At 46.2% G+C, this 10,949-nt stretch overlaps 1 pseudogene; it reads right to left on the bottom strand.

Moving 5' to 3' along the window:
• Window positions 1-809: 809 nt before the first annotated feature.
• LOC143774896 (uncharacterized) lies at window positions 810-2,215 on the bottom strand (annotated as a pseudogene).
• Between the last annotated feature and the right edge of the window lie 8,734 nt (window positions 2,216-10,949).

Raw genomic sequence — 10,949 nt, 5'->3', positions numbered from 1 at the left:
ACATGCCGGGGAGTGCCACAAGTCACTCGTGACAGTGCATCGGCATTGGAGTTCTCTTTAGCAGAACAGAACCGAATCCGGTAATTAAACTTGGACATCCGCGCTACCCACCTCTGCTCTAGGGCTCCCAGCCTGGCATTCTCCAGGTGTGCCAGCGGGTTATTGTCAGTCATCACAAAAATCTCAGAGCCAGCAAGGTACTCTGCAAATTTCTCAGTCATAGCCCACACCAAGGCCAACATCTCCAACTTAAATGAGCTATAATTATCTGGGTTTCGCTCGGTGTCTCGTAGAGACCGACTGGCATATGCAATAACCCGTTCACGCCCCTCCTGCTCTTGGGCTAACACAGCTCCCAGGCCATGGAGGCTCCCGTCAGTGTACAGAATGAAAGGTCGGTCAAAACGTGCATACGCCAACAAAGGTGCCTGCACAAGGGCATCCCGGATCTGATCGAATGCCTGTTGTTGTCGATCTGTCCATTGGATGGGTTGGTTCTTGGGCCCTCGCGCCGTCCCTCTCAACAGCTCATTCAGTGGCTCAGCCACTTTAGCAAAGTCTTTTACAAATCGGCGATAGTATCCGGCTAGACCGAGAAATGCCTGTACTTCTCTCCGGGTCTTGGGTCTGGGCCACCCTTGAATGGCCTCAATTTTACTCGGTGCTGGTTGTACACCCTCAGCCGACACTACATACCCCAGGTACTCAATCTGCGTCCGGAACAGTTGACATTTTTTTGGCTTGATCTTAAGTCCATTGTCTCTCAGTCGGTGCAACACTTGCCGCAGCTTTTTCAGGTGATCATCGAATTAATTTCCGAATACGATTACATCATCCAGATAGATCAACACAGATTCGAAATTGTAGTCACCCAAGCAATACTCCATCAATCGCTGAAATGTTCCTGGGGCATTACCCAGTCCAAAGGGCATCCGATTAAACTCGAACAGACCCATCGGCAAGATGAATGCTGTCTTCTGCCGATCTCGAGCCGCCACAGGCACCTGCCAGTAGCCACTGGCTAAATCAAGCGTAGAGAAATACTTCGCCTTCCTAGTGCGGACAAGGATTCCTCAATTCTTGGTAATAGATAAGAATCACGTACAGTATGTGCATTCAGCTTGCGGTAATCAACACAAAACCGTATGGACCCATCCTTCTTCCGTACCAACACGACTGGTGCGGCCCAAGGACTCTGACTCTGGCGGATCACCCCATTGTCTAGCATTTGCGCTATCATCCGCTTAACCTCTTGATAGAGGTTCGGCGGGATCTGACGATATCTCTCTCGAATCGGAGGGGTATCTCCTGTGGGTATTTCGTGTTCCACTGCCTTTGTGCAACCAAAGTCTTCATCATCCCTGGAGAAAGCAGCCTGATATTCCCACAGTGTATCCTCCAGCCTGCGCGCCTGCTCAAATGTTAACTGGGACTCATCCACCCCCATAATCTCCATGATCTTCCTGCCATTCCACGCAGGTGTGGGGAACTCTTCGGTTGTCGTCTGCATTGACAGGGTCCAGGCAGTCCTGTGGTCTGCTCTTAGTGTAAACTGACTTTTGGGAATGACTCTCTCGCCGCACACATATACATCAGCCAGCTTGGTGCCTGCCGCCAGAGTCATCTCATGATCTTGCAGATTCAAGCACCTTATCGGTACACTTCCATATCGTACAACGGCCACTGTTCGGGCTACCATTAGACTATTAGTGTCTTCTGACCGACTGGTCGGTTCCAGAATCACCTCCACACCATTCAGTTTTCTGTGTGTCCCTACCGGCATCAATACAAGCTTCTCTTGACCCGGACCGATCACAAAAGCAGACCCACGTGGGACATACACCGCTCCCACTGCTCTTCCTTCTGCCGAACTCTTCTGAATGCCGCATGAATGGACCACCTGCTGTAGGACTCTCTGAGTGACTTTGTGGGGCGTCACCCGCTTCCAATAACGCGGACCATCACGTTCAAACAGAAGGGAATCCAGCTCTCTCAGGATGTTCATTCCCAGAACCACCGGAAGGTTTGGTCTCGCCTGCGTCATCACGAGCACCACTCCCTTGGTCCCCAACTCCTGACCACACAGCTGTACCTTCATCCACGCAATGCCCGCCACTGGGATTTCCTCATTATTGGCAGCCTTCAGTTTTAATAAATGTCCCGACTCCGGTTTGACAGTCCCTTCGAAGTGCTCCTTAAAAAACTTCATTGGCATCGTAGTCACCTCCGACCCAGTATCCACCAGACATGCCACCTTCTTGCCTGCAAACTGCACCTCCAAAGTTGGACTGTCCTCAATCAGATCCTCAGAACAGACATTGGGCACTGATTTTCGTTCCTGCCCCACCGTATGCCCAACTACAGCGAGGGCCTCTCTTTTACTGATGATGAAGCTTCATCTGCCAGCTTCCTCTGGCAGTCTCGCTGCAAATGACCAAATTCCCTGCATCGCCAGCATTGCACCGGTCTTCTTGCCAAACCTCTGGATGGCCAGGGTCTTATATCAGTCGACATTTCCCTTGAGGCATAGGGTAACCGCCCATGCAATGGAATAGAGGGGTTTGGCGGTGCCGGGTACATCGGAGGTGTTTCCCGAACCTGCATCTGCTCTGCCAGGCTTTCCATGGTTTTCTGTAAAGCTGCCAGCTGTGTCTGGATGGGATCTGGCCCCGGCCCTTGTGTATCAGCCACTTGCAGGTTACTCCTCTGCAGAACGGGCTTTACTTCTAAGGTCCGTGCTACTGCTTCTTCCTGAATTTCAGCATATGTAATACCAGGAATACTTCGAGCTTTCAGCAACAATTCACTCCTTAGTGTCTCACTTTGGATCCCCTCAATGAACTGATCCCGAAGAATGCTGTCAACCTCGGCCTCAGTACCCACATTCACAGTTGACTTCCTTTTAACCTCCTGATGCAGCTCCTCCAATGGTATAGCATACTGGATCAGACTTTCTCCGTCTCTCTGGGTCCGAGCGAAAAAATTGTACTCGCAGTTGCCCTGCCGCTGCCACGTGATCAAATGCATTTTTCAATATCCGAATGATGTCATCAACTGTTCTTCGCTTATCCTCGGATTTCAACAAGACAACTTTGCGGGCATCCCCCTCCAAAGCATTCAGCGCGACTTCTGGCTGCAGTCGGGGGCTAACACCAAGCAAGGCAATGGCATTCTTTAACCTGCCTTCCCAATCACTGAGCAGCAGATTGTATCCATCAAACTTGGCCAGATGATTAAGCAGCGCTCCCGTGGCAGAGCAGCCCACTAATCGATCTCTACCAGAAACAATGGGGGAAGGGGGGTGAATAACTACAGCAGGAGCGACAGCGCCTTCTGTTCCATCAGTAACATCCATAGCGAGCACCGTATCCTGCCGACTACGCCAAAATGTGACGACCGTTATGCCGGTCGCTGCTCGAGAACAGAATACGGCGCTGCTATGAATGACTCAGGGCACAATATGATATTAAACCAACTTTTCTTTATAACTATTGCAAAAAATGACAGAATTTCTCTCCCAACACAATATGGGCCACAACAGCCACAACTCACAGAATACAAGTTATACAGCCTGAGAGACCCCAAGTGCCAGCTTCACAGACAGGAATCAGACTACCCCACAACTATACCACTACCTCCCTTAACTGTAACGGGCCTACACGGGGTTATACTGTGCCTGTGACACGTGGTCCTCTCAGGAATACAATCTTACACCCGCCTCCCGCCTAATTTACAATAAATCATGGGTACCCGGTTTTTCCCAACATATATATATATATATATATCTCACAGTATATACTCAGTGTATACGCAGTGCACTGTCTTATTATTGAGTGCTCAGAGTCTACTCTTTCACAATATATGCTTCAACGGTAAATAATAGTGTTGAGCATTCCGATACCGCAAGTATCGGGTATCGGCCGATACTTGCGGGTATCGGAATTCCGATACCGAGATCCGATACTTTTGTGGTATCGGGTATCGGTATCGAAACAACATTAATGTGTAAAATAAAGAATTAAAATAAAAAATATTGCTATACTCACCTCTCCGATGCAGCCTGGACCTCACCGAGGGAACCGGCAGCGTTCTTTGCTTAAAATGCGCGCTTTTCCTTCCTTCCGTGACGTCACGGCTTCTGATTGGTCGCGTGCCGCCCATGTGGCCGCGACGCGACCAATCACAGCAAGCCGTGACGTAATTTTCAGGTCCTTCTAGGCATTCAGTATTTTAAAATTACGTTCCGGCTTTGTGATTGGTCGCGTCGCGGTCACATGGGCGGCACGCAACCAATCACAAGCCGTGACGTAATTTTAAAAATGCGCGCGTTTCCTGCCTCCCGTGACGTCACGGCTTGTGATTGGTCGCGTCGCCCATGTGACCGAGACGCGACCAATCACAAAGCCGGAACGTAATTTTAAAATACTGAATGCCTAGAAGGACCTGAAAATTACGTCACGGCTTGCTGTGATTGGTCGCGTCGCGGCCACATGGGCGGCACGCGACCAATCAGAAGCCGTGACGTCACGGAAGGAAGGAAAAGCGCGCATTTTAAGCAAAGAACGCTGCCGGTTCCCTCGGTGAGGTCCAGGCTGCTTCGGAGAGGTGAGTATAGCAATATTTTTTATTTTAACTCTTTATTTTACACATTAATATGGTTCCCAGGGCCTGAAGGAGAGTTTCCTCTCCTTCAGACCCTGGGAACCATCAGGGATACCGTCCGATACTTGAGTCCCATTGACTTGTATTGGTATCGGGTATCGGTATCGGATTAGATCCGATACTTTGCCGGTATCGGCCGATACTTTCCGATACCGATACTTTCAAGTATCGGACGGTATCGCTCAACACTAGTAAATAACTGAATTTGTTATACAGACGTCCAGCAGCAGATTAAATAGGTATTTGAGCCACCAAATCTTCTGATGCAGATCCAGATAAATTTCACAAATAATTCCAGGAATATCCCACAGCCCGAATCGTGAAGCGCAGGAATCCACACAGTGTCTATTAGTTGTCAGGCAATTCTTCATACAAGAGTGTCCTTAAACAGGCTGTGATTCCTATCTAGCTATCCCTAGCTAACTACACAGTCGGTGACCGGTCACACTTCTCTGTTTACTCACAAGGATAGCTTTCTTGAAATCACACAGTCCCAAACAGGAATGCCTCAAGATCTGGATTCCCCACTCTCCATCACCGCGCTGCTTCTTCTCAAAACGCCCAGAAACTCTCTCTGAGGTAACTGTCCTGTTTCCAGAATCTTCTTGTCTTTTACTCCTGGGTGACCTCTGGTGGCTGAACCAAATTACTGCAACAACATTGTAATTATCCTGTCTATTACTCAAGGGTGACCTCTGGTGGCTGAACACAGTTACTGTATCAACACTGTTTATGATTTAAAAAAAACAAACATCACCATTTTACACACTGTATAAAACAGAAAGAAGAGAATGAAGAGATCACCAGTATTGACTGAAGAACCTACAGACTACCATGTACATTCGCATGGCGATGATAATGAGCAATGTTATTTAATTCAAGCTTTCATCAGCTGCTAATATTCTTCAGATTAGACTCAATAGCTGTATGTCAGCATCATCTCTTGTCATACAGGTGTCTATAGTCCTCTCCTAGTACATTGAGTCCGTGATAATGGTGTATAATGTAGAATGATCCATGTACAACTGGAATAGATTTAATGAATTGTCTTTTCAAGTGCTAATTAGCCCCGGTTTAATGACGTCAAGAACGCAGAGTAGTCAGAACATGTAGCAGCATCATAATGAATTTTCCATTTTAATTAAAGCTTCTTTTGAACACCGTATACCGAGGACATCACTGCCTACTGTTCACTGACTGTCATGTAAATTGTATCCATGTGAGTCACTAAAATGGGAATTTACATTTATCTCTAACAACCTTTCAACTTGTTCTATATCCGATCAGAATTATGAAAGCTGAAACGTATCTTGACTTTATAATGGCTTTAAAGCAGAGCTGATATGTTACCTGTAAAACTCGGGTGATGAAACAATGGTCAATATCTAAGTTCTAGTCAGAACGCACACATAAGGTCATTTATTTTGAGTCAGGAGACCAGCAGCCAGTCTGGATATAGCTGCTTCATGCTCAGATTCTGAATGTCAGACATGAAAACCAGCTGAGGACTATATAGTGATATACAGTACATAGCTCAATTAACATCGCAAAGTTAGGGTGCCCCTAAAAAATGTATATATGATTATATGTTGTGTTATAATAACATTAATAGAAGCAAAATAATTAAAGCAAAAGTAGCTACAATGCATCAGCTTAAAAATATGTAATGCATAATAATACTTTGCATCCTACCTAAACCAATAACAATTGTACTGTAGCATTATAATTTGTTTTTCAACAAAGTCTCGATTTTTTCATTTTATTAGATGGGCCTCACACGACCAACATTCAGTCATTTTTTTTATTCAGCATAATTTTGTTGCTTTATTTGTTCAATAAAATGCTGGACACCACACTAGAAACCTGACAGACCCCAATATAGCCCAATATTTGAGGTTTCCGGGCCTCATACTGTAGCTGCCGGGAGACCCAGTGGCTCTGAACTCTAGTAACCTGAAAGTCTACCTGAGTTAAAAACCACCGGATCTCATGGTAGCTCCAGCGCCAGACTGTTGAATGCCAGAGTGCAGAGTGCTGGACTCGCATCCGTTCATCAGTCCGGCACTGGCTCTTGCAAGGCATAAGAAACAGCTGCTATATGGTCAGGTGACCTCACTGTTCTTGTTGACAAAAAAAAAATGCTTGGGGTTCCCCCATAATTTTCATAATCACCAGAGTGAAAGCCGATGGCTGTTCCTCACACAACCGCCTGCAAGATTTCACCCGAATATCCCCCATCCTCTGGAATTCCACGCCTCAACATGTCTGATTAGCCACCACCCTCGGATCCTTCAGAAGGAACCTGAAAACCCATCTCTTTAGGAAAGCCTACAGCCTGCAATAACCATTCTACCGCCTCACCACCACCCGAGCTGCCGCCTCACCACCACCCAAGCTGCCGCCTCACCACCACCCGAGCTGCTTCGTCACCACCACCAGAGCTGCTGCGTCACCACCACCAGAGCTGCGGCCCCACCACCACCAGAGCTGCCGCCTCACCACCACCCGAGCTGCCGCCTCACCACCACCCAAGCTGCCGCCTCACCACCACCCGAGCTGCTTCGTCACCACCACCAGAGCTGCTGCGTCACCACCACCAGAGCTGCGGCCCCACCACCACCAGAGCTGCCGCCTCACCACCACCCGAGCTGCCGCCTCACCACCACCCAAGCTGCCGCCTCACCACCACCAGAGCTGCAGCCCCACCACCACCAGAGCTGCTGCCTCACCACCCCCAGAGCTGCTGCTCACCACCACCAGAACGGCCGCACCCCCGACCTTCTGTCTCTTTCCCATTATCCCATAGAATGTAAGTCCGCAAGGACAGGGTCCTGTCCCCTGTGTACCAGTCTGTCATTGTAAATTTGTTTACTGTAAACGATATCTATAACTCTGTATGTAACCCCTTTCTCATGTAAAGCACCATGGAATTAATGGTGCTATATAAATAAATAATAGTAATAATAATAATAAATAATAATAATAAGTGTGACAAATGTGCGAAAGAATAGGAAATCAGGAAGTGGGCGAACACTTTTTCATACAACTGTATGCCAACCACCAAAAACAGAGATTCTAATAATATTGCAAAACATGATGTTATGTTCATCTTTTCAGATAAATAGAAGGGAGTAAGAGACATGAGAACAGATTTTCTCTGCAAATGAACTATGTACATTCAGAGATTATGTTCAGCATAACATCTACAGTATAAAACATGCATGTAAAGGAACATAAGCATAATTGGATATGTCAGCCAGATCAAATATTATGTACTAGCTTCACATCAGCGGACTGTGATAAATGCTGCTTTGTTTAATGTTTTGCCTTCTTAAGTCCCAAAGGCAATTTTAACTGCTCTAACACTGTTTATTGTCTGAGTGCGTTAGTAAATTGTTCTAGATAGCTAATTTTCTGTCCTTCTCCATCACTTGCTTCTTAGAAATGTGGATGTACAATATCTGTGCAGAACCCCATGTCAGAAATCATGACTGCTCCCTGAACTTTATGCTCAATTAAACCGACAACGGAGATAATTTACTTTCGCCTCTACAGTAAAATGAGATACCCAGACTCCAATGAATAAAGAAAAAAAAAATGAATATATACAGGGAAGTTATTACCCAGGAACATGCTAACAATGGGGAGCCATCTCCTAGAAAAAAAGAAAAATTACCTGTGAATAAGTTCTTAACGGGTACCTTTCATTTAACCCAAAATCTCTAGTAGAGTATGGTCTTGTTACTTTCACCCCCACAATAAGATTGATGCATATATCAGTCCAATATTATCTTTACTGCTCTCTAACTTGTCATTCCCTCTTCTTTTATGTGTGGTTCTTCTTTATTAACATTCTGGCAGCATTATAGGTGCTGGAACTTACTTTCCAGTACTTTCCAGTTGCCAGTGTCTATTAGGTTTCCAGCCTCTGTAAAATGTCTGTAGGCAGTGTGGCAGACAGGAGACAGTGAGCAGGAGCAGACAGACACCTGCACCCACTTCTTGCAATCTTTTCAGCATCTCCGCGGCTTGGGACAGATTACACTTAACAGGTAGTGGACAGTAAGGTAGGCAGAAAGGAAGCATTTAGTAGCTGGCAATATTTTACGTGTTCCCTGGGGACTGCCCCTGTGAGAAAGCGACCGTGAAACATGTGTCGGGGCAGTCCCCGGGGAACACTTAACTGCACATGCACTTTAACATGGGTAAGCTGTTTTTTCATTGGAACATATATTGACTAGCAAGCATATCAGTGATACCTGTATGAGTCGCATACGTATACATTTTTTCAAAGGAAGAGTATATTACTAGGATCTGGATGCACCTTATATATATTACCTTTCCTTTGGAGATACTTCTCTTTAGGAATATTCACATGATGCAATTACCTTCAACCTATCTATACAGCATTTCTGGATTTTTTCTAGCTGATACCAGTTTGCAGGAGACGCGCGAGGCTGCAGTGAGACAGCGGTCACACTGAGTCATTCACCGTGTGTTGGCCCCACTGCTCTTCCTGCTCGGATCGTGGTGGAGTTGGGGCTGCCCTGTCCTCTCTGAGTATCAGCTTTCATACATTCTGCAGGGGGAGGGGACTTTTTGGTCTCAAGTCATCTGCAAAGTAAGTGAGTGGCCAGTGTGGTTTTGTGCAGCTGCTAGCAGTATGGGGAGCAGGAAGGTACCCAGCTCCAGAGGACACAGACTCCCAAGCCACCAAGACAATGACCCAAAACATACAGCCAAGGCAACAAAGGAGTGGCTCAAAAAGAAGCACATTAAGGTCATGGAGTGGCCTAGCCAGTCTCCAGACCTTAATCCCATAGAAAACTTACGGAGAGAGTTGTTGAAGCGCCAAGTTGCCAAGCGACAGCCTCAAAATCTCAATGATTTAGTGATGATCTGCAAAGAGGAGTGGACCAAAATTCCTCCTGACATGTGCGCAAGCCTCATCATCAACTACAAAAAAGTCTGACTGCTGTGCTTGCCAACAAAGGTTTTGCAACCAAGTATTAAATCTTGTTTGCCAGAGGGATCAAATACTTATTTATCACTGCAAAATGCAAATACATTTAAAGAATTTATATAATGTGATTTTCTAGATTTTATTTTTTCTATTCTATGTCTCATTGTTAACATTAACCTACCCTTAAAATTATAGACTGTTCATGTCTTTGTCAGTGGGCAAACTTATAAAATCACCAAAGGATCAAATACCGTATATACTCGAGTATAAGCCAACCCGAGTATAAGCCGACCCCCCTAATTTTGCAACAAAAAACTGGGAAAACTTATTGACTCGAGTATAAGCCTAGGGTGAAAAATGCAGCAGCTACCGGTATATGTCAAAAATAAAAATAGATACCAATAAAAGTAAAATTAATTGAGACGTCAGTAGGTTAAGTGTTTTTGAATATACATATTGAATCAGGAGCCCCATATAATGCTCCATGCAGTTCTTTATGGCCCCATAGATGCCCCATATAATGCTCCATACAGTTATGGCCCCATATAATGCCCCATGCAGTTATGGCCCCATAGATGCCCCATATAATGCTCCATACAGTTATGGCCCCATATAATGCTCCATGCAGTTATGGCCCCATATAATGCTCCATGCAGTTATGGCCCCATATAATGCTCCATATAATGCTCCATACAGTTATGGCCCCATATAATGCCCCATATAATGCTCCTTGCAGTTATGGCCCCATATAATGCTCCATACAGTTATGGCCCCATATAATGCCCCATATAATGCTCCATGCAGTTATGGCCCCATATAATGCTCCATACAGTTATTGCCCCATAGATGCCCCATATAATGCTCCATACAGTTATGGCCCCATATAATGCTCCATGCAGTTCTTTATGGCCCCATAGACGCTCCATATAGCATTGTGCCACATGTAATGCTGCTGCTGCAATAAAAAAATATCACATACTCACCTCTCGTCACTGCCCGCTGCTCCTCAGCGTCCCGTCTCTCTGCACTGACTGTTCAGGCAGAGGGTGGCGCGCACACTAATACGTCATTGTGCCCTCTGACCTGCACAGTCACTGCAAGAGGACGGGAAGACTGAGCGGCGCCCGGCGAATGGAACGCGGACAGGTGAATATGAAATACTCAGTTGGTCCCGGCGCTCCTGACGCTGTCCCTGCCTGTCCCACGGTACTGCAGCTTCTTCCTGTAATGAGTGGTCACCGGTACCACTCATTACAGGAATGAATATGCGGCTGCGCCCCTATGGGAGTGGAGTCCATATTCATTACTTTAATGAGCGGTACCA

The sequence above is a fragment of the Ranitomeya variabilis genome, chromosome 5 (assembly GCF_051348905.1).
Source record: "Ranitomeya variabilis isolate aRanVar5 chromosome 5, aRanVar5.hap1, whole genome shotgun sequence".
NCBI lineage: Eukaryota > Metazoa > Chordata > Amphibia > Anura > Dendrobatidae > Ranitomeya > Ranitomeya variabilis.
The sequence above is the reverse complement of the archived record's forward strand: the minus strand, read 5'-3'. Positions and strand labels throughout refer to the sequence as shown.